Source organism: Triticum aestivum, chromosome 7B (assembly GCF_018294505.1).
Source record: "Triticum aestivum cultivar Chinese Spring chromosome 7B, IWGSC CS RefSeq v2.1, whole genome shotgun sequence".
In the NCBI taxonomy this organism is placed as follows: domain Eukaryota; kingdom Viridiplantae; phylum Streptophyta; class Magnoliopsida; order Poales; family Poaceae; genus Triticum; species Triticum aestivum.
In genome coordinates this window covers 734,055,810-734,079,698 of record NC_057813.1, presented here as the reverse complement: position 1 = coordinate 734,079,698, position 23,889 = coordinate 734,055,810, and the positions used below count along the sequence as shown (strand labels likewise).

Genomic DNA, 23,889 nt, shown 5'->3' with positions numbered 1-23,889 from the left:
CATTGTATACTCTTGGCGTTTGATAACATGATGTGAATCCACCGAAACTTTGAGGTCGACCGTGGCGGGTTATAAATGACCCCATATGATTTGTGCCAGTAATTCGGTCAGCGGTTCACCCCAGCTGGCTGTTGAAGTTTAATCAAACTGTAGTGACGGTGATTTATGCGCCTGCCCATTGGGTCATCCAGTATAAACAGCGGCTGACCATATATGATAATTTGCCTTCAGAATTGTTGGAATATACCGGACCACGGGGCGGTCAGTAAAAGCGACCGTGACATCAAAGACAACCACGGGCACAGATAGATGAGTCGGATGTGGCATTATAAGCCGGTGCGAACATGGAGTAATCCGCAGGCGTGGTCCGGGCAAGTTGATGTAAACCGGACTGCAAGGGCGGCGGCTTGCACATATATTCATTGATCACTATGGCAGGTCAGACGCATGATATCCTTGATATGATCATCACTCTTGTAATGAACATTTGTCCTGCATCGAAAAAATATCGCAAGCCAGAGTAATTGCTCTTTTAAAGAGATTATTATGCAAAAAATACGTTGGATGGATTTCACCTGATATGTCAGGCCAACAATTATCCATCGTGGAGTTTGATGATCACCACGGTGAAGCTGAAATCAATCGCGGCCGAGTCAGCCGTGGGAGCAGACAGATGAACCGTCCGCGGTGTCATAAGCCGGTGCGGACGAGCCAGTTTGTCCTCCCCGTTGTAAGTCGGCGCGGGCGCATGAACCAGCCGCGAGAGGGGACGGGCGAGTCGTCCGTGGCGTTGTAAGCTAGCGTGGACGGACGACTCGGCCACAGGCGCGGACAGATATAAACCGAACAGCGGGGCGACGACTTGCAGGCGTATCCATCGAGCAACATGACACGGACGGACGCCAGTGCAGAGTTATGCTGGTTCGCGCTCCATATCCACTGATGTTTGAACGAGAGATGATCTGGTCATGTCGCCATAAACAGTAAGCCATAGTCATGTTTTTCTTGGATAAAAGAGGGCGTGTTTGGTTCTTGTCCACGTAATCTTATGCCTGGCCTGGATGGTCCCTGGGATGTGCCTGGGACTTGTTTGTTTTGCGTCCTCAAAAAGTAGATGGCTGCCTGGCCTGGCCCTCCGCCAAGTGTGTGATTAGCCTGGCCCAGGTAGGATTAGCCCAGGCGCCGTGATTAGCCAGAGCCATGCGTCCTGTCCCTTGCGCCTGGCATGCAGCAACAGCAGCCTCGTCAGGTATTTTAATATCAAAGGACTGTACGGTTTGGTGTTTAAAAACAATACTAACAACCCACCAGGCAGCGGCATGTAAGGACAGGAACCAAACACCCACACTACAGGCTGGCCTCGTCAGGCAAAAATTTGCATCTTTCCACGCACTATCCAGGCAGCTCATTCTCTCAGGCACGCTGTCGAGGCCTCGAACCAAACTGACCTCTAGTACTGGTGGTCCTCCCGTAAAATGTGCTAGTATGATAACTAGACTTTTGGATTTGTTGGATTCTTGTAGATGTAGCACTGATGGTCTTCCCGTGAGTAGTACAGACCCGGTTGGTCCTTTGTATAGTAGTAGTCATTACGGTTGATGGATACGGCTCGGAAGTAGCACTAGCATTAGCAACAAAACATCTCGGGATTGGACACGCTGATGAAAACGTTCTGCAACAGGAGAGCATGGTTTCGGCGACTTGGTTCTTGCATTAATGGATCGCAGATACGTCCTCAGCTTGCCGCAGTGACGGCGCAGTCGGCACATCATTACTTTCCTTGACTTTTAAATCTTTCAAGTAAGCTACGGCTTGGCGTCGGCGAATCCGTATCGTGGTCGTTGATTTTCCAATCATAATTGTCTCCGTTCCTGGTCTTGGCCCTTCTCATGAGATTCGGCTTGCCTGCTTCCTTCCCATGCTCCCATCCGTGCTCCCATTTCATCCTACGGCTGTCCCTTCTCATGCATCGCATATCAAAAAACTCCTTCTAATAATATTTCTGACGAACCATTACGGGATTTGGTCCATTATAATCAACCGCTGATCTTTTTAGGCAATAATAATCGGACCTTGGCGGATTCGTAGCCGAAAATACCATCAATTATAAATCTGGACTGATGAACTTGAAGTTGATGCAGATCTTTCAAAACCGGCTCTTCTTAATTCGGAAAATAACGAATTTCTCAATCCCTAGGAGAAAGCCCTCCAAGAACTCAACACCACTGTGCGATAGCTCCACGGTGAGCGTCAACTATCGTGGAATTAACACATCAGGTGTCCTTAGTGTCAGGACTTAGTCGCGAGGCCAACGCATATATGTGGTAGCTTGAGAGGGGTTGATCGGGACGAGAGACGCAACACACAAGACAAGGATTTAGACAGGTTCGAGCCCCGGAAAACATCATCCGGTAATAGCCCTACATGCTGTTTGTGGCTAGGTCTCATTATGCTCACGAGGGAGTCGCCGTAAACCGGCTCTTTGTGTGTAGCCCTAGAGATTGTTTCTTGTTCCTTCTTCCCCCCCTCTTTTGGGAGCCCTGCCCCTCCTTATATAAGTTGGAGGGGCGGGTTACATGTGGAGTCCTATTAGGATTAGGACTAGTCTACCTTCTAATACAAACCGGATACAAGTCCGGGTCTTAACTCCTTGTAAGGTAAATATTCCTCACGCCTTTCCTCATCTTAAACCGGCCCGCCATTAACATAAACTGACCTTCTGGGCCTTGGGCCTTGTCATCCGTATGTCCTGCCCGCCGGGTTACCAGTGAGTCATAATGTTCAGGTAGGTTGCTTGTAAACCGTCTGGCCAGGGCGGGTCACCAATGAATCGCCGAGTGTAAACCGTCTCAAGTAAACCGCCAAGTCCGGCCGGGTCATATTTCTGGCCGGTTCATAGCGCGGGGTATATCCCCGACACAGTGTTTGAGCGAAAATTCTCATCCATTCCATGTGTTATAAGGGGCGATCAGGAGATGTATGGAGTCGTGGAGATTAGCAGTAGCAACAGGTATGCAGCCACCCTTCGGGGAACCGCCGTGAGTAGCCTCATTGCCCTTTTTCTATGGCAACTGCTACAAATCAGCCGGATGATCATAGAAAAAATCAACCGCCTGACTAGCCATCCGATCTAGCAAAGGATTGCCATTGGATTGCATGCTCGCAGCGATGCAGCGCCCCGCGTCATCCTCCTCTCTCCTCCCGCTTGCGAGTTGCGACAACCTCTAGCGACTAGCAATGCTCACTCGTCGGAGCAGCATCCCCGGTTGCATTGCCCGTCACCGGAGTGTTGATTCTCGGCCACAACAACTCAAAAAATGGCAACGCCGACCGTGGCAAAAAAGGTTCAGCACAGCTCCTTCCATGGCAGCTCCACACGACGAAGCATAGCGGCGGCCGACAGCGCTCCATTGCAGCCTCGGCGGTGCTCCATTGCAACCCGGCGAGCCCTCAAATTAGTGGCTGCTCATCGCCTGAGCAACTATCTGGCGGCGCCATCCCAGTCCGCCGCAGCAACGGCCATGCGCCAAGTTAGCGGGTCCGTCTTTTACGCCGACACTGCTGAGGCGATTAAGAAAACACCTCAAAACCTTCGATTTGAAGGCTTTTCTTGAAAACGCCTCGGATTCATTTCTATTTAGTGGCAATTTGAGAAATGCCGTGAAAGCACCTAAAATCGAAGGCATTTTCCTGAAATGCCTTCTTAGGGCATTTCCAGCCGTTGGCCCCCCAGGGGGCGTCTAAAAGCGCCGCCTGGGGGTGAGCCGGCGCAAAAAATGGTCTTGGGGGCGAGTCGGTCCCCAGGGCCGCCCCCAGGCGCGTATTTTAAAAAAAACCGTTCGGCGAAGTTATAATAAAAACTAGTTATATTTCGGCCAACCATGGCAAGTTTCGGCGAAATTCGTCCAAACATTACATTAACCTAATCTAAAGTCAAAGAAAGTGGCTGAAGTCGTCGCCGCCATCGTCGTCGCCGCCATCGTCGTCGGCAGCCTTCTCCTCCTTGACGCGGGTGCCCCTGCTGGACCCCTGCCCGGCGTCGCCTTGGCGAACAGGCGGCGGCGCGTCGTCGTCGTCGTCGCTGTCGCATAAGACGACGACCCCGCCTTCCTCGCGGCCGCGTCGGCGCTCCTCGAAGCGGCGTAGGGCGGCGCACTGGCGCTCCTTCTCCTTCTCCCGGCGCGCCTTCTCCAACGCGATGGAGTCCTGGCGCGCCCATTCGAGGGCCGCGTCGTCGTCGTTGAACTCCGCGTTCACGGCGCCAGCCCCGGCTCCGTCTTCACGGGCGCCAGCCCCGGCTCCGTCTTTGGCTTGACGAAGCGCGGAGGAGCCGACGAGGACGAGGCGCGCCGGCAGCCCCCGTTGATGATGATGCCGGCGCTGCGAGTGCGCCGGCCGAGCGGCGTCTCCGCCGCGGGCTCGGCCTTGACGCCGAGCAGCACCAGAGAGCCGGAGGAATGGGAAGAAGAGCGCGATGAGGAGGAAGAAGAAGAAGCGCCGAACCTCCTCGGCGCCCATGGCCTGACGCGTCGGTGCTGCGTCGGGGCGGCCACCCTAGCCGGGGGGTACGCCAACGGCGGGTCGTTGCCGCCCTCGAGGTACATGAGCACGCCCTCGAGTGTGCGGCCGGGGACGCCCCACCAGAGGTGGCGCCCCTCGCTGTTCTGCCGGCCGCCGACCACCGGAGCGCCGTTGGTGGACGCCAAGCGCTCCTGCTGGCGGCGCTGAAAATACGCCGCCCAGGCCGCGTGGTTGTCGGCGGCGTACTGGGGGAGGGAGCAGTGGGCGTCGGTGAGGGACGCGCGCACGATGTCGACCTCCTCGGCGAAGTACCTCGGCTTCGCCACGGCGTCGGGCAACGGGGGAATGGGCACTCCCCCGGCGCTGAGCCTCCACCCCGTTGGCCCGGCGCGCATGTCCGGCGGCGCCGGGATGTTCGCCTGGAACAGGAGCCAGGACTCCTGTTCGCGGAGAGAACGGCGGCCGAAGCCGTTGGCCGCCGCCTCGTCTCCGGGGAAGCGTTCTGCCATGGCAACGGCGGGGCTGGGCGGGCTCGGGAGAGGTAGAGGGAGGGGCTGGGCAGCGGCGCTCGGGAGAGGCAGGGAGAGGGAGGGGCTGGACGTCGGCGAGGGGGGGCTGGTGTGGGCACAGACGAGTGGAGGCCGCCGGTTTTTATAGCCGGCCCGCGCCCGTGTGTACGCGTGCGAGGGAGGGGAGGCGTCAGCGCGCCGTCCCGTGAAGCGCCGCCCATGAGGAATCAATGGCAAGGCTGGCCGGCGGCAGCCTTGCCATTGATTCCCCGCGGGAACCGAGGCCGTTGGGGGAAGACAAGGCGCCGAGTCGCTGACGCGGCTGGCCCGCGTCTTTTTCGCGCCAAAATAGTTCGCCCAGGCGCCCCGTGCGCCCCCAGCGCGCCGGGTTCGGGCTGGGTCCGCCGGCGTTGTGTTCGGCCCAAGCCGGCGAAAATCAGGCTCCTGCGGGCGCGACTGGGCCGTTTTTTCGGCGCCGGCGCAAAAAAATCGTCTGGGGAGGCCTTCCTGGAGGCGCGGCTGGAAATGCCCTTATATACAGGAATATGAGGCAAATCTAAAAAGTGCCTTCTTATATACAGGGATCTGAGGCAAACTGAAAAAGTGCCTTCTTATATACAATTTGGAGGCATTTTCAGATACGCCTTTAACAAAATGCCTCTGATTGACAACCGTGGTGTAGTGATTGCAGCTCTGTCGTGCTTGAATGCAGCTCCGGCATGCTTCAATGCAGCCTCGACAAAGCTCAATGACCCCCGCGTGGAGTTCCGTTGCAGCTCCAGCACACTTCACTGCAGCATCGCTAGCGGAGCACGTCGGACGCGACGCCGGTGTAGCACCACAAACGCGTCATGCCAAACGCCGCTTTGCAGCACCACGAGCGTCGCCTCCCCGGCGAGATCCACGGCCCGCCGGTGCTGCATGGGCGGCCGCAACTCTGCCTGCTTCAAAAGTGTCATCACTCCGGTGCGTCGGGGCCGCCGCCAATGAGCCTTGCATCGGGCCTCGGTGCCTCTGCTGCGTCGTGAGCATTGTATTGTAGCACCGGCCACGCGCGACTAGTGCTCGTGATTTGGGCTTGGCTGCCGGGGTGAGCTGCGAGGAGATGAGAAGGCAGGCTTTGGGGGTTGCTGGGAGATGGTCGTGATGGCTGGCTCACGAGCTGATTTTGCGTCAACGACGGGGACGTGCTGCCGTAGTGGAGGACAAATTCTGAGCGCTGCGCGTTCACGAGCAGAGGTAGACGAAGGGGAAAACATACGGGATCAGATGTGTGGTTGTGGTTAGGGCTGCAAACGAGTCGAGCTCGAGCGAGTTGTAGTTGGCTCAGCTCAACTCATATGAAATTTCGAGCGAGCTCAAACTGAGTTAAGCTCATGATCGAGCTACAGAACATGACTCGTGCTCAGCTTGTAACGATCTCGAGCTAGTTCCGAGCTAAATGAGATGGTAAAAAGTTATATATCTATGGATGTAAAACAAAAAAAATTAAGGTGAATATGCTTGGAACCTTTGCCAAAAATATAGGATATTTAACACATAGTCGACCATGTGCCATAATTAGGCCTAAATCTTCTCTGCACTTAATTAAGTTTTCATGTTTGTTGATAAATAAAATGGAGAAAAATTATGGACAACATATATGGTAATAATTATCTTATTTCCATCTAATATATGGCATGATCTTATAATATAATGATATTCTGTTGAGCTATCGAGCTAAAATCGAGCGAGCCAACATTGGCTCAAGATCGGCTCGTTTCTCGGTCGAGCTACCTAAAGTGTTCAAGCTCAGCTCATTCCTTTTCAAGTCAATCCCGAATCGAGTCAAAAAACGAGTCAATCTCGAGCGGCTCACGAGCCTCGAGCTTTTCTTGCAGCCCTAGTTGTGGTTTGCTGCGGGAGGATAAGGCGAAATTCTAGAGCGGTGCATGGTCCGACGGGGACGCGTGGCAAGCCTCGAAGGCGGCTGATGGATCGACAAATTCAGTCGGTTGATTTAAAACGTTTTCCTTTCTCTATTGGCAAACGTTTCCAGCCGACAGGCTGGCCGAAGCTTTCAATCGTGGGTCTAGAGATCCCCCACGCTGGACATAGGTAGGCCCACACATCATCTTTTTTTTTCCAAACAACTATCTTCTTCCCGCATCCTCTCCTTTCTTCCCCTTGCACCCTTCTTTCTTCTTCGCAAGGAATGACGAAGCTTTGATGTTTTTGCTACCAGCTGCTTGCACCGGTGCTTCAAACGGCAGGGGTCGGGGACGACATAAAGATGACCGCCGGTGCTGGAACTGCCGTCGCCATCAAACTGCAACAGCTGCCTACTGCTAGGAGAGCGAAGATGCCACAGCTGCCTGCTGCCATGGCCGGAACCGCGTGTATACAAGTGTTGCAACCGTGATCTAAAAAAGCTTGAACCGCAATTAAAAAAAGTTTCAACCACAAATAGAAAAGCTTCAATCGGTACTGCCCAACGAAAAAAGTTGCAACCATTTGATAGAAAAGGTTCAATCGTAGGTGGAGAAAGCTTCAACCACGGCACCGTGCAACCGAAAAAAATCAACTATTGATAGAAAAGCTTAAACTGCATTTTTTTTGAAAAGGAGGAAGACCCCTAGTCTCTGCATCTGGACGATGCATGTATAATAAAGATTCAACCATCGTTATATTTTTCAATTGTTGGCGTGGGTTTTTGTTACATCCATCATGGCGGACTGCGACCTCGTGCCGGCGGCGATGATGATTTGCTGCAACCGTTGTCATTTTTGCTTTGACCGATGATTTTTTTTTTGCTACATCCATTCAACGTCACATTTTTGCTACCATGGGAAGCTTCATCTGGCTGTATGTTTTCCTTGACGGAGCTACGTCCCCGCGACGACGGAGATGGTTATTTGCTGACGGTCGTCGGCTTTTGCTACGATCGACGAGGAAATTTGCTTACATCCATTAATGTCGCAGATGGACGACGGCGACAGTGATTTTGCTGCAACCTTAACTATTTTTTACTACCACCGGTGACGTTTTTTGCTTCATCCATCTAAATGGTGTCGATTGGGTGGCCTTCGTTCGTGCAACTCCGGGCAGCGAGCATCGATGACGACAGTGAGAGTTGCGGTCTGCGGCACCGTGGTGCTGCGATGGACGTGATACGAAGGCGACGGCTAGTTGCTGCAAGGATAGGGACGTTGGGTGTTTTGCTACGATGGCGAAGGCGTCCTACCGGAACCGGCGAGGACGGTGTGCTGTGACGGTGAGCACTGGCGATGAGGGTGGCGACCGGCGGCGAGGCAAGCGGGCGAGGACGGCCGGCGAGCTGGCTGACGTCTGAGAAGGATCACGCGTTGAACTTGGCGTCATGCCTTTTTCCTTCATGTTCTTAAAGAATCAGTTATGGAAAGGAAGACCATCGCACGGCTCTAACTGTCCAAATCGTGCGGGCGTGGTGTGACCAGCCGAAATTTCGGCCGGCGTGCCGTACTCGTCTTTTTTATTTCTTTTCCATTCCTCTAACTTCTCTCCTTAAGACGGATAAGCGGTTGCTATGTAAATACTGCTCCCTACCTTGATAATACAAAAGCCCACAGTTGCTGGATCTTTCAAAAAAAAAACTATCTAGTCTTTTATATTATTTAATCGAGGAATACTATAAGCACCACATCCTTTACTATTTTATTGACCAGTTGAAAACTCAAGCCACATGTATGACATCAATGTAATGACGGACTAGTCTTTGCTACTTGACACTTGAGACAATAGCAAGGACCGAAAGGAAAACTTCCATGACACTGGCCGCCCTTATATGATTCCATGAGACATGCTGCTGCACAAAGAACGTCAAAGCACGGCCCTTTGTTTACCTTCACTTCTACACAGCCTGGTGGAGGCGGCAGGGTCGATAGAGGCCGAGGATGAGGCAAATGACCAGTCACTGGAAGTGGAGTTGGATTACTCTTTGGAGAAGTTTGAGGAGAAGGGGCCAGATGACTGCTCTCGGGATCAGGTGGAGGCGCCACGACACCACCACCACCTGCATCCAAATCATGTTCTCCTTTGATTGGGCCTGTTGTTCACACCAAATACGAAATTAACAAGGCATTTGGTGTTGACTGTATAGTGGATATAGTAACCGTATCAAGATGAAGTACAGAATATGCGATGAACGGATGATTCGATTTCACATACCTGGAAAGGCGAGCAAAACCGCGAGAAGAAGAATCAACATGGTGGTCCTTCTCAAAATGATGTGCAGACCGAAGGCTGAAGAGTGGAGTTCATGAGACAACCTACATTTATAGATTCTTGGACCATATCATTTTTTAGATCTTGGCAACACCCTCAATGTATTATACATTAAGCTATATCATATGCATTAAATATATATCTTATATATATCTCTTAAATTACATTGTATCTTATTGTTGTATCCAAAAGATCTGTCATTTAATGTGTGTTGGAAGTATGTCTTGTCTTGGTTTGGTGCTCATAAAGTTTGAATTTAGTCAATAATTTTTGACTGAACTTTTGCTAGTAAATAAATTTCCACCCTGAATGGATTTTAGTTATTAATATTTTCCTAGTGACATATATGTATTTTCCATAATAAATCGATGGACATCATGCATTTATTCAACGGCTTTATTTCGTAAAGCATAAGAGTCCTCGAAGCCCCCCATCGTACATGATGGGCAAAATTTATTTCTTTAGGGTATCTTTAAGCTTAATTTATTTCATTCAACAGTGTAGAGGAAAAAAATGAACCCATTCGACAATCTAAAAATATATTTGTAATGGAAAATTTGTGAAAATGAACCAACAATATATAATTCAACCCCAATTGAAAAAAGAAGATTCAGGAGCCTACCTATCACTATGTTCACCATCGCATTCAAACCCGTTCTGAGAACTCAACATGGAGGTCAACCTTGATTTAACTAGCAAAGTTCTTGCTTTTTGTTATAACAAAAGGCAAATCTTTTGCAGATAATGAAAAGGTTACCATTAATAAAATCCCAAATGAACAACAACATGAATGACAATGATATATTTTCCATAATTGATATAGCATATGTCTATAAAGCGAATACATGTCATCTACCAACAAGATAAAATGTAGTTCCATAGAAAACTAAAGGGTTAATTATCCTTTTGCCCTCAGTGGTGTCCGTGTGCTCAGTTTTGCCCTCAGATGCGAATTGTGCTCAGTTTTGCCCCTAGTCCATGGACACCGACTCGTTCTGTGAACTCTACCATCTCCGTCAGGTCAACATTTTGACTCGGCCCTTACAGGTGGGACCAGGCGACAGAGACGGCCAATTCTATTCAGACCGTTGCATGCGTGGCTTGTGGGACCCAGCAGAGAGCCATTGAGCAGAGAGCCGTTGTGGGTGTGCTATAAGCGGGCGACACACATCGGCGGTGACCACGGCGACAGAGAGCACGTCGGTGACCACGGCGAGAGAGAGAGAGAGAGAGAGAGAGAGAGAGAGAGAGAGAGAGAGAGAGAGAGCGGCGGTTGGAAGCTAGCTGTGGAGGGCGCGACGGCGTTGAAATCCCCTTCGGCTCCGAGCTCAATGTCTTCCTCAAGCTCCCGCTCCACCTCGCAGATGCAGAGTCGGGCGCGTGTGGACATGCCTGTCTTCGTCTGTCCGCGGTGTCGGACGGGCGTTGTTCGGAGGGTTTCTCACACACCGAGGAACCAGAATCGTCTGTTCTACGTGTGCAGCCAGAATGGGGTAAGAATCGGGGCAATTGCACCATTTTCGTGGTCGGGATCTTTGAGAAATGGGTTGATCTTTGGTGTTCATGAAGGTGACATGCTTCTTTCTTTGGGTCGATGCTCTGGCCAAGACTCTGATGAATGAACTGCAAGAAGAGCATGAAGAATGATTGTGCATGCTGCCACGAACGGCAGTGGCCGCGGCACAAGCTCCGGAAGAAGAGATGGAGGGCGAAGCACGCACTGACAGAGAGCTAGCTGTTGAGCTTAGGATGTTGAAGAAGAAGGTTAGGAAGCTTGAAGATCAAGCACTACCAATACCCATTTGCAAATACTTTTGGGCATTTGTAGGTATGGTAATCGCACTGGTTGTAATGTTGAAAATGTATGGAAAGCCATGAATTATCGAGGAATTTGTAAGCTTGAAATTGTATGAGAAATTCACCTAGTTTAAATGTTGGTCAAAGTTGTTTAAATGTTGAAGAAAAAGAGAAGAAGTGACCAACATTTAAATATGTTGAAAAAAGGAGAAGACTTGCGTGTTTTTCTGTTTTCTGTTCTGATTTAATTTAGGCAGTAAATCATAATGCTGAAACTTTTTGTGGAAGCTAATTGAATTATTCCAGAGCCAAAAAATTAAGATTAAATTTTTTTGGAGCTGTTAAATATTTAATAGCAATTTAATTACTCCAGTTCAAATACACCATGATTTAAATCAAAGACCAAAATGTCATGGAAAATGTGCCTCAGCTCTGGTAGAGGTTTACACCTGGTGCCAAAATTAATGAACATTTTTTATGGGCATTACATTTAGAAAAAAATAATTTGTCAAAAAATGAAGGGTGGAAAATGCATAAAAAATTGGTGCGGCTGGGGACTCGAACCCAGGACCGCGTGGGTTTGTGGCGTTTAGGGCTTCGCTGGTAACCGCTAGGACAGATGGAAAGACTTTGACATGGGTAGGGAAGGAAGGTATAGATAGTGAGATCGTGAATGTTTGCACACGCGTGAGAGTGGTTTTCCTTTGTTTTGCACTGAAATTTTGGAGGGTTGGAAGGTTGAAAACGTATGTTTGCACTGCCACATGATTTTGGTTAGAGTGGCACTTGGTTTAGGGTTAGAGGGGCACTTGGTTTAGGATTTAAAGGGAATAAATTTGCATGTTATTCCATGACTTGTTTTTTTTTGAATGAAAGAGAGGGCTTCTCACCCCCTCTGATTTTCATTAATGAAAACCACAAGTTCTCCGACTTCATACTTGGTTTAGGAAAGAAATGATATGTTTGGGCACGGACATTTTTAACACACATAATAAACCCTAACAACTTAGATAAGATGCGGCACACCGTACCCTTACATTAAGCAATAATAATAAGTTCATGGACACATGACGAAACACGACATGACACGACACGACATAGAAAAGCAACAAAATAAAAACGAAACATGACGAGCTTGACTCCGTGCTTGAACATCTTCATCTTCACCTCCTTCTTCCATCTTGTCCGCGTGCCCCTTCAACACCGTCTTCAACTTCACACCTCCTCCTCCTCGTCATAGGGAAGGGAGTGCATCTGGCCTGGAGTGGGGAAGATGCTCTCGTAGTTGGTGTAGATGTTGCACACAGTGAAGAAGATGGCCTCGCAGCCGCACCAAAAGACTGGGCCGAGGAGCTCGCGCGCGTCAAACGGGTTGGTGAAGGTGACAATGAGCAGTAGGAGGATGCCGCCGCGGTCACGAACCTCGTTGAGGGTGAACATCCTAGGCGAGCCCAGTGGGAGGTGGGCATAGCCGGCTCTGAGGAAGGCGCCGGTGAGTTCGACGGAACCCCTCCACCTTGAAATAGCCCACACACGGAGCTCCCTCTCCACGAGCATTCCCGGTGGGTAGCGCAGCTCCGGCATGACAGGCGGACGGTTGAAGGTCGACCCGTAGGACTGCATCTTCACTTGGTCTCGCTTGGGGAGGGCTCGGTCGCTTGGGTGTTTGAAGTTGGAGATAATGGATCGGATCTGGCTTGTGGGTGGGAGAGGAAGAGAGGCACCCCATTTATAGGCCTATGGGTGGGAGAGGAAGAGAGAAAGGATGAGAACGATGCGTGTGTGAATCCGGATGTGTGTGTGTATCCGTTACGTTTTGCACTCTTTAATTTTTGCACGAAAACGATGCATGAGGCGCGTGCGTGCATCTGAATCACTGCATAGCTCTTTGACCGTGCCCGTACATCTGACTCGCTGCCCTGAAGCACTGCCGTAATTCCTATCTCTAAATAAATACGTCCATGGCCACCTAGCTCGCCTCGCTAGCCTAGCTCACCTAGCGTGCCTCGCTCACCTCGCTCGTATGCATGGACGTCCGCCTCCCGCGCATGCAAACCCACGTCGCCGCCTCCCATGCATGCAAGGCCTGGAAAGCCTGAGACGGGTTATTTACTGCGGTCTCATGCCTAGACAACGAGACGGCCCAACGGTCCATCCAGCGCCCGGTATTTGTTATAAAAAAATAATCTCCCAGCCAATCAGATTACATCTCGCGGATCGCCTCCCTCCTCCCCGCAGATTCCTTCTAGAAGGGTTAGATCGACGGCCCTTGATTGCCTCTAGGGTTAGATGGACGGTCCTTGTTCAGCGCTAGGGCTAACGAGGTTTGGGAGGGGTTTGGAGCGGTCAAAGCTATGTTTGACCGGAGTTTAAATGAGCATAATAAATTAAATAAAAATAAAAATAAAATAAAAAACCTGCACACATAGTCTTCTTATGTCATATACTAACGATTTAAGTTGATAAACAAGGTTTACATACATTTAAACAATAAGTTCATGAGTATTATGTGATATCTCGAGTATCTCAAACTCTCTTGTATGAAGTGAAGAGAAGTGTTTTGCGTAAATGAACATGAAAATTTCAAAAAACTCACCACAGATTCATTTTGGAGTGACTAAGAAGGATCCAGGCTTAGGTTTTTCATTTTGATGTTTTAGACTTGTTTAAATCTTGGTCAAAGTTAAGTTTGACCAGAATTCAAATGAGCAAAACAAATTAAAAAAATTCAAAAATGGAAAAACCAGCGCACATAGTCTGTATATATAGAATATATGTGTAGGAAAGTTATTTTGATGATTTAGACAAGGTCGAAAAAACCTTGCTTAGAAATGAGGTCGTTTACCCTACCTTTGGACCCCTCTTTTTAGCACATTTTTCATGAAAATTTCAAAAACCTCACCACAGCTTCATTTTTGATTGACTAAGAAGGATCCGGGCTTAGTTTTTCATTTTGATGTTTTAGACTTGTTTAAATCTTGGTCAAAGTTAGGTTTGACCATAATTCAAATGGGCAAAACAAAATTAAAAAAAATCAAAAAAAAGGAAAAACCATGTGCTCATTCAAACATCCTCCAACAGATTTAAACATCATGTCAAACATAGTTCTAACATAGATCCAACATCATCCAACAGAAATACAACATTATTCATAATGTTTCATAATTATTCATAGCGTTGGGGCTTCTTTCTGTTCCTTGAGCTTCTTGCTATCACTTTGCTCCTCGTGCACCTTGTGCTCATTGCTTCCTCTCTTCTCCTCTTGGTTGTCGGTACCTTGCGCGTCTTCTTCAAACCTATCATAAAGTTGTGCAAAACATAAAGGGTAATGAGATCATGTCAAGTGATAAATGTACAATAGTATTTGACCCTTGCAAGATTTACATACCTAGCAGAACTCACAAGAACAGAAGGTTGGTCACCATTTGGAGCCTCACTTAGATCATCATTTGGAGCCTCACTTGGATCACCATGATCACCATTTGGAGCCTCACTTGGATCATCATGATCACCATTTGGATCCTCACTTGAATCATTATTTGGAGGATATTTTGGATCATCGTCAAAATCACGTGGCTGTTGACCATCATCATTTGGAACCTCATCAAAATCCTCATCTGATACAACCGACTATTGACCATCATTTTCATCATCTGTTGAGGCAACCGGCTGCTGACCAACATTTTCATCGAAGCCTTCATAGAAACTCTCTTCGAATGCTGGATCTACTGTGTTATCACAATACTTACCGAAATGAGAAGACCCACCACACCTTGTGCACTTACGCTTCCTCGCTCCAGGTCCAGCTCCTTCGCTGCGAGGTCTGATTCGACTCTTCCTTGGTCTACCTGCTGCTCTCTTCAGAATTGGAGCGCAAAGCTTGAATCCAGGGTCCACCATGTCCCATTGTTGTTTTCCCTCCATAGCAGGCAAGGCATAAGCATATGCGTCCTTGAACCTTGCAACAGAGTAGTAATCATGCACATACTACTGTATGTTCCCTGCTAGACCTGGGAGAGAAGTGATGAAAAACAAGGCATGAATGCATGGCAACCCAGTTATCTGCCATTGCCTACAACTGCAAGTTCTAGCTTCTAAATCCACTGGATATCTCCATTCCCTCTTCTCTTTATCCAAATATGATATCTCTGCTGTGGTACCCAAGAAAAGAGTCATGTTCATTTCCAAGCCTGTTGTTTTCTGCTTCAGTTCATTCATCACAGCATGGATGATAATGTGGCCCATGAATTTTGCCTCGGCTATTCCTACACGATAATGAAATTTCTGCATGCATTCTATCCTTAGCCTGTCAAGCAAATACACCACATAATGACCCTTTAGTTTCCGAATCGTTGAGTTGAAAGACTCTGCTAGATTATTATGCACATAGTCAACTTTGCTCACTTTGAGTGGTGTGTTTCCAAGTATTCTTTCACTTTGGGGTTCATGTATAACTGCCTCAAGTGGTAGTAGAGCTTCTTCACACTACAAGTCAAAGATGCTGGCCATAAATTGTCGGTATGCACCTTTCCTTTGAATTTTTTCATGAAATTTGCAGCAAGGTGACACATGCATTCCCTATGCTCTACTCCAGGGAACACATTGTCCACGGTCACTTATAAACCTTTGGAGGCATCTGTATGAATGACCAACCCATTGGGATGTGTAATAGCCCGGTGCAGATTATGCAAAAACCAAGTCCAGCTCTCCTCAGACTCTGTCTCCAGCACACCGTAGGCAACTGGAAATACAAAACTGTGTGCATCAACTGCACAAGTTGCTACTAACTGTCCTTTAAACCTCCCTGTGAGAAAAATGGCATCAATAGCCAAATAAGGCCTGCAGCCTGCCAAAAAACCCGGCGACAAGCCTCAAAGCATACAAAAACCCTCTTAAAGCATTCCTTGGTCTTTGTCACTCCCCGGAATGTGTACTCCACGGTGTGGTGATCAATATCTACAATACTACCTGGGCTTGTCCTCTCCACTTCACCTTTGAATGAATACAACAATTGAAAACTTTCCTGCCAGTTACCATAAATAGAACCCATAGCATGTTGTTTACCATTGAACAACCTCATGTATGGTAAATCTATCTTGAACTTATCATTGATGTTCTTCTGCAATTCCTTTGGACCCACTTGCTGGTTTTTTTTCACCCACTTCTTTACTTCTTCTACCACCCATCTTGACTTGGCTCTACTGACTGTATCCTTCCTAAGGGTTGAATCCTGGCATGTGTGCTTAAAAGGGTTTACTTTGACCTTAACATTAGTGCTATTTCGCATTTTAGATGCGAGCAGCCTCCATGGACAACCCTCAGTCAGACAGTGCACTCTGTAACGTACTTGATCGCTCTTGTCAACTTTGAAAGTACGTTCTACCTTGATGCAGTATGTCACAAGTGCATTTCTACACTCATTCATGGATGCAAAAACTGTACCTTCTTCCATATGAGGGTTCAAAGGTACCCGTTCAACAGTTGCAAGGTCTTCGTCCTCACCCACCGCATCATCATCCACACGGACTGCATTGTGAGCCTCATCTTGGTTTTCAGCCCGAGGTGGCCGTCGTAAATTCCGAATAACATCAGAATATAACTTCTCTTCATCCACCCCAGAATTGTAGTCATCAGGCTCCACATCAAGGGGGACCCTACTGCCGTTACCCACACTTGTCGAGCCACCACGTCGTCGTGCACGAACTAAACTGTTCTGGCTAGAGATGCCATTACGAAGACTTGGTTCTCCCCGAGATGTTGCTCCCGCCATCCTATGTCCAAATGCCTGCGCAAGCACATCAATTTGCAGCCTCACATGAAAATTATCTTTCTCTTTATGCCTAGCAAACATGGTAGCCAGCTCTTAATCATTACTAACTGCCACCCATTTCTTTTCCCCATCATAGTATTTGCATACCACTTCATCAAGCAAACCCCAAGGATATTGGCTACAAAGTACCTCCCCAAATTGTCTGAAACTCCAATTACTAGCCATTGGCAACCGATTGTCGAAACCTCCTTGATATTTCTTCTTATCCTTTGCATCGAATATGTACCGGTCCGTTCTATTTGCACCAAGAAAGCAAACTGCAACTCCATCCTAACGGACGAAAAACAGAGACGCAATCAGCACACTAATTGGGCAAACCTACTCGAATCGACTTTCCAAAATGCACAAATAAGCTCAATCTAAACAGGATGCGTGACTTACCCCTCGGTAACCCAGTCGTGGACGCGGCGGATCTCCGGCCCGATGCCTGCCTCACCAAATACTCTGGGGTCGCCGCTGCTCGCCATTTCGCCCTGGGGTTCTTCCTCCTAGTTTAAACAGCTCCAGCAGCCCCCCACCTTTGAGAGCTCCGGCCGGGCGCAAGGAAGGAGGCCGCGCTGCGGGTCAAGCAGGTGGCGGGCGCCCCACCCGTGGCGTCGCAGGAAGGTGGCGGGCATCGCAGGTACCGGTGGAGCGTCGGCGCATGATGGTAGCGGCAGAGCAGGCAATGCAGCTGGTGGCGGGGCAGCTGCTGGCTGCGGCGCAGGTGGCGGTGGCGGCGCAGGACGGCCGGCCGACGGATGAGCAGAGTGGGCTAGAATCCTACGAATGATTTGGGGATTTAGTTGCACGGGCCTACATGTCAGCTTCGGACCCACGTCCACGCGGTCCCACGTGTAAGCTCCGGACCCACAACCATTAACGCCGGCGGACGGAATGGACTCAAATATGGCCGTTTGGCCTCATCATAGTAGTTGTGCATGGACTAGGGGCAAAACTGGGCACAATTCGCATCTGAGGGCAAAACTGAGCACATGAACACCACTGAGGGCAAAAGAATAATTAACCCAAAACTAAATGGTAATAAGAGGGCCGTACCTGAGAAATTCGAGCCCCGGTGCGTAATCACAATTTAGGCCCCATTTATAGGCCAAAAGAAAATATTTATTACTTTGAACTATTAATCTATCTTGTACTCTTAGAATCATGCCTAGGTCTAAAAGACATCTCAGAAAATTATAATGCCAGCCCGATGAATAAATTCATGAAAGAAGAGCAAATTAACTTAAGAACATGGGTGTACAAAACAAAAGGGGACAAATAACCTACCTTTTTTGTTGTCGAGGGATACACACCATGAAGAAACGATGGCGCATAGGACTCCGATTGCTCTGCACCTCGATCAAGAGAAAGAAAAGAAATTCTTGTTGATCTGCTCTCGAGGGATGAAACTTTGAAAGAGAGAACGCAGAATCAATACAAATCCACCCAATATATAAGTACTCCTATGAGCTAGCACCGTAGTAGCCAAACGAACCAGCAGTTCATAGCCATCAATGGCTCTATTTCCAAAACATTGTGAATCCACTGGAGAAGAATCGAGGGAGGTGCCGAGGAGACAAGGATTGAAGCGTATGCAGACTGCTTCGAGTCCCATGAAGGTGAGGCCGTGACATGACTGGGCCAGGGGCTCATGTCAGCGAGTTGGTCCCTGACTTGCTTAATTACTTAGTACTTTAAAAAATTGGGGCCCCAAGATTTTGAGGGCCCTATGCAACTGCTCCGGTTGCACCTGCCCACGTACGGGCCTGGGTAATAATATGCGATAAGAAGTACTCGATCGCAATGAGGAATATCATATATCAAGGTTGGTAATGAAGATAACAAGGATGTTAGTAGTCAAAGAAGACGATGAAGTAGTCATGCAAAGCACTTCCTAGAAACATCATCGCCATACTGCGTGCTTAGGTCGCTAATCACCTAGGAACGTCCGGATACAATTGCCTTCTTCACGCTGCTGAACGACAAGGAAAGGTTTGGTGGGGGTCGGGCTGGGGTGTAGTGGAGAATATATGGGTTATTTTGCAGGATGAGACTCTCTCGATAGGGACGTCTCCCGCTTATAGCGTCGGTATGATGACCCTCATGTATGCATAATCATATACTCCCTCCGTTTTAAAATAGATGACTCAACTTTGTACTAACTTTAGTATAAAACTGAGTCGAGGAAACTCCTCGGATATCTTGACCACGCACCACCTCCTAACTGCACATTGATATACATGCTTGATTATCTTCGGTTAGTGCATGATGTACCTTCTAGGATCCCATGATCTAGGATCCAATGAGAAATATTCCGAGACCCCCTAGCGAGTCAAGGCGCCCTCTTCCTCTGTCTATCCCTCCGGTGACGGGAGGGGGCGGGGACCCTAGAACATTGCTTCAGCGGCGGTAGGTTTATGAAAAAATGTTATGTCTCTGATCTACTCTGGCAACATGACGGCATCCCTCGACGTGGAATAAGGTCTCCCCGACTCACCCTCGTTTAAGCGGTGCTTCTTCGTCTCATCAGGAGGCATGTGGAGGATGATGTGTCCACAAATCTGGTCCTCCCTTCTAGTTTTTTCTTCTACATACGTGTCTAGGTGGCATTATCCTGTGGAGTAGACCATGTTGTTGTGTGTCTTCGTCATCCTCTCCAATTTCGACCGACAAAGGATGTCCAACCTCGGCTTCATCATGGAACAAGTGATATTTGTGTTCCCCAACTGTTTGTTTAAACATGGTACATTTTGCAAGGTCCCTCAGGCGTTTTCTTCTTGAGGTTAGCGATATGCTATCTCGATCATGGTTGTCGATATCTTCTGGTCTACATAAAATTTTTTTAGGCCGTTGTTTCTATAAGCTCCTAGATATCAACAAGTTTTGTTTGGCGACACGGAAGGCCATTGGCGGTAACGAGCTTTGCTCATGGCGCACTATGGTGTATGTAGGAGGAAGAAGACTTCAGTACTCATAAAAACTTGACTTAAGTTCATGGGTGTGTGTTGGTGAGTGTGTGTATTTTTATTTGTAATTGTAATTGTATTTGTATAATTCATTGTTGTCTCACGAATTCGAACAACGTTAGAGTACCAATGCTCACATTATACATTGCTGAATTTGCTATTTCTCTAATGCTATATAGAATTTATTCCACAAAACAACTGTACATATAGTTTTGATATATATGATTTGTTGGGACTAATTAAAGAGAATAGATTGTAGTTTCTAGACATGATAAACGGTCACATCTAAATGTCTGATGCTTTTCCATTGTCTCCTGTTTCTGGCAACTAAAGGCAATTCATGTTCTCCATGCGGCTCGGGGTTACTGACCAAATACGCACCCCTGCCTGCACGAATGGGTTGGCCCGTTGTTCTATTCTGCATTTTTTCTTTGTATTATCTTCCTTTCTGTCTTTTTTCTCTTTGCATTTTTCATTTTTTTCTTTATCTTCTTTGATTTACCTTTTCATTTTTTTCTTTCATTGCTTCCAAATCTGAAAATTTTATAAATTCATAAACTCTTTTTTCAATTATGAAGTTTGTTTTGAATTCATGAAATTTTCTGAAAATTGTAAATATTGCAAACATTATTTGAATTTGAGAATATTGTTTTTATTCGTGAACAATTTTTTCAAACTCATAATAATTTTTGAAACTGACAAATTTTTTTCAACCTCACATTATTTTCCACAATTCAGGAACATTGTTTGAATTCATGATTTTTATTGAATTCATGAACATGTTTCTGAATTTTTGAATAAATTGCAAACTCACGAATTATTTTGGAAATTAGCGCACATTTTCTGAACACACGAACATTTTTTTAAATTCATGCTCATTTTTGAATTCAAGATTTTTTTTGAAGTCATGAACACTTTCCAAACTCATCTAATATTTTTTAATTCAACAATTGATTTTTTAATTCATGATTTTATTGAATTCAAAATCATTTTTAAATTTTACAAACAATATTTTCAAATTCTTGAATATTTTTTGAATCTTCTTCGATTGCTTTCATTTTATGAACATTTATTTAGTTCATGTGCCCTTTACCACATTCATATTTTTTTCAATTTTTTTGAAGAAAAGTAGAATCTGTATTTTTTTTTGAAACTTGCGAACATTTTTTTTGAAATTAGTGAACATTTTCTGAAGTTTCACGATCAAATTTGGTATTTCTTTTTAAAAATGAAACTGTCAAAAAGGGAAAACAATTAAGGGAAAAAGAACAAGGAACAAAAAAACACGTGGCCCACCCAAAACACGAACGCGGGGGAGCGAGGGTTGCACGATTAGGTTCCATGTGTCCCCCGGTTCGAGGGATGGGAGGTCTTGCACCTAAACAGACATTAGAAAGGCTAGCTGCTTTGAAACAGGCCACACTCAATCGTAATCTGCTTAGCAAAATCATTGGATTGGTCTCAACCAACAAGGCCATATACTTAAGCCAATGCACATCTTTTTGTCATACTATTGCCTTTCCCAGCCCCATTGACCATAGTAAATGTAGGTCCTTCTCCTTCAGAGTTTGTACAATCCGGCACATGGTCGAACTGATGTGTTTTTAGTGACTTCTAGATCTCGTGTCCCTTTTTAGGTATCCTTTTCATTACTGTTGGTTCAGTATAATTTTTCATTCTTCAAAGGACGGAAATCAATTGGACAAAGATGAAGCCTAATATTATATTTGATGTAATTTTACTTTTTACTGGTCGTTCTTCATCGAGTTGTCTTTCAAGACTAACTATTATCCTTGATAATTATTAGATGTAAGATATCAATTGTCTGTAGTCATTTAAAATAAATGTTCCAACAACCTTGTGCGGCGCTGACCTTGGAGTAGGACTACAAGGAAGGGGGTGGAGTTCATGCAACCTCGAGCTTCTCAGCAGGATGCAATGCCGACTGCCGCCAAGTGCGAGCTGACTGCTCAGGCATGCACCGCGTGATCAGATGAACATTACTGCTATTTTTAAAACTAGTTGGGTGATAATGTTGTTTTCTATGTCAGCATTATTCTGCATTATTTGTGGCTACATTAATATTAATATTCGTAAATATTCAACAATTTTGTCTTGAGAAAACTTGGTTTACTGGTGTACACTTTTTCCCTATTTTTTATTTATCAATGGGCAATAATTTGATGTGTGATGGTGAAAGATCAAAAGCATCATGGTATTCTTAAACTTTGCCAATTCCACTCCTTCTCATCCCTAGATATATCTTCACAAATACTTAGGGGGTTTCAGAGAAAATCTATCTTTGATGAACCATGTCGTCCATTCCATTCTTCGATTCACATTTGGCTATGTTAAAATTTTGTTTTGCTTAGTAGTGTCATATCATAACTTGATCCATTTGCTTCGATGCCTTCTCAACTTACTCAAATTATCCATGTGGTTTTTATTTCTGAGTGACCGTAATTACTAGTGAATGCTTCAAAACTGTTAAATGTTCTCTCACTCATACTCACCCTAACTTAGAAGTCACAAGGAATCAAAACCCAAGTAAGGAGGAAATCTTTTTATTAAATGCACTATTGTTGGGAAAAGACGACAGTAATATTCTAAACTTTGTACATAAAAGAAAGTCATGTTCCTTTATCCGGATAAAAAAGGTTTATCAAATATGTATTTACATAAAAGATAACTCATATTCTTAACTGGCCGTTCTCAGCTGAATATATATATATATATATATATATATATATATATATATATATATATATATATATATATATATATATATATGTTATAAACTAAAATGTTTGGTGTATTTTTTAGGTTCAGTATTGCTTTGCTGATCTTTGTTTTGCCTCTCCTACAACATCGTTCACGTGTATGGGATACTTAGCTAGATTGTGAGTAGAGATTTTATTTTTACACCCATTTAGCATTTTGTTGACCGTCAGTTGTATTCCTATTATTTGTTGGCCTTGTGGTGTCCGATCCCTACCTACCTTCTGAAGAATTATTGTCGATATATGCCCCATGCAAACGCATTGTCTTACTATTTGCAGATAGGTATTGTAACATTCGGGTCTTTGTGTGCCTCATTTATGGAAACGTAAATGGCTTAAATTATCCTTACATGTAGCGGTAATTGCCTTTGGCTCCTAGGTGCATATGCACCCATTGTCGAAATACACATTTCGAAAAGTTGAAAAATTCGAAACAAAAATTCCACATGTATATCTAGACATTTTATGTGCGTTCACAAGGTTTCGGTGAAAAACGACGTTTTTTGTGGCTTGTGTAAAAAAGATAAAGAAATGCCTCGTGAATAGTGAGAATGAAGCATCAGAAATTATCTTTTTTACACAAGCCACAAAAAACGTCATTTTTCACCGAATTCTTGTGAACGCACATAAAATGTCCGGATATACACGTGGGATTTTTGTTTCGAATTTTGAACTTGTGTACTGTTACATCTATGCCGGTCATTTTCTATCGTTTTATGTTACATCTAAGCCTTTCATTTTCTATTATTTTAATAATATACCCCTTCTCACGCTAGATAGATAGATAGATAGGTAGATAGATAAGGTCATCTACATACAACCCCTTCACGCTACACTTCTAGCGGACTCTATAGGTTTCATGCACCATAATCCACTAGTCGACGGATATGTGATCCGATAAAGCACAGAACGCTCTAAAACAATGCTCTAAGGATAGAATCGAAGCTCAAACGTCGATGTTGTCCGATCTGACCATAAGTAAAATTTGGAGCTATCACCCTCGGTGCGGAACTTCAAACCAACCATTTCAACAATGGAACGGCGTGCAGATTCCTTGACCTTCAATTTTTGTAGTATTTAAAAGAAGTTAGCATCTTAAATTTCCACTTCCATCTTCACAATTTTTCATGTTGTGTTTCTGGTATTAGAGCATCTCCAGCCGACGCTATAAAAGCACCCGCCCCGTATAATTCCGGTGACTATACGGGTTTGGTTTTTCCTGTCCCATATAGTCGCCCCAGCCCATAAAACGTTTACAGTGG

General features: G+C 46.2%; 1 long non-coding RNA gene across 1 annotated transcript; it reads right to left on the bottom strand.

Annotated features, from left to right (window-relative positions):
* Positions 1–8,679: 8,679 nt before the first annotated feature.
* On the bottom strand, positions 8,680–9,283 carry LOC123157521 (uncharacterized). The gene is made up of 2 exons (XR_006479020.1): positions 9,216–9,283; positions 8,680–9,093 (listed from the first exon to the last, which is right to left on the bottom strand). It is a non-coding gene; the product is annotated as an uncharacterized lncRNA (long non-coding RNA).
* Between the last annotated feature and the right edge of the window lie 14,606 nt (positions 9,284–23,889).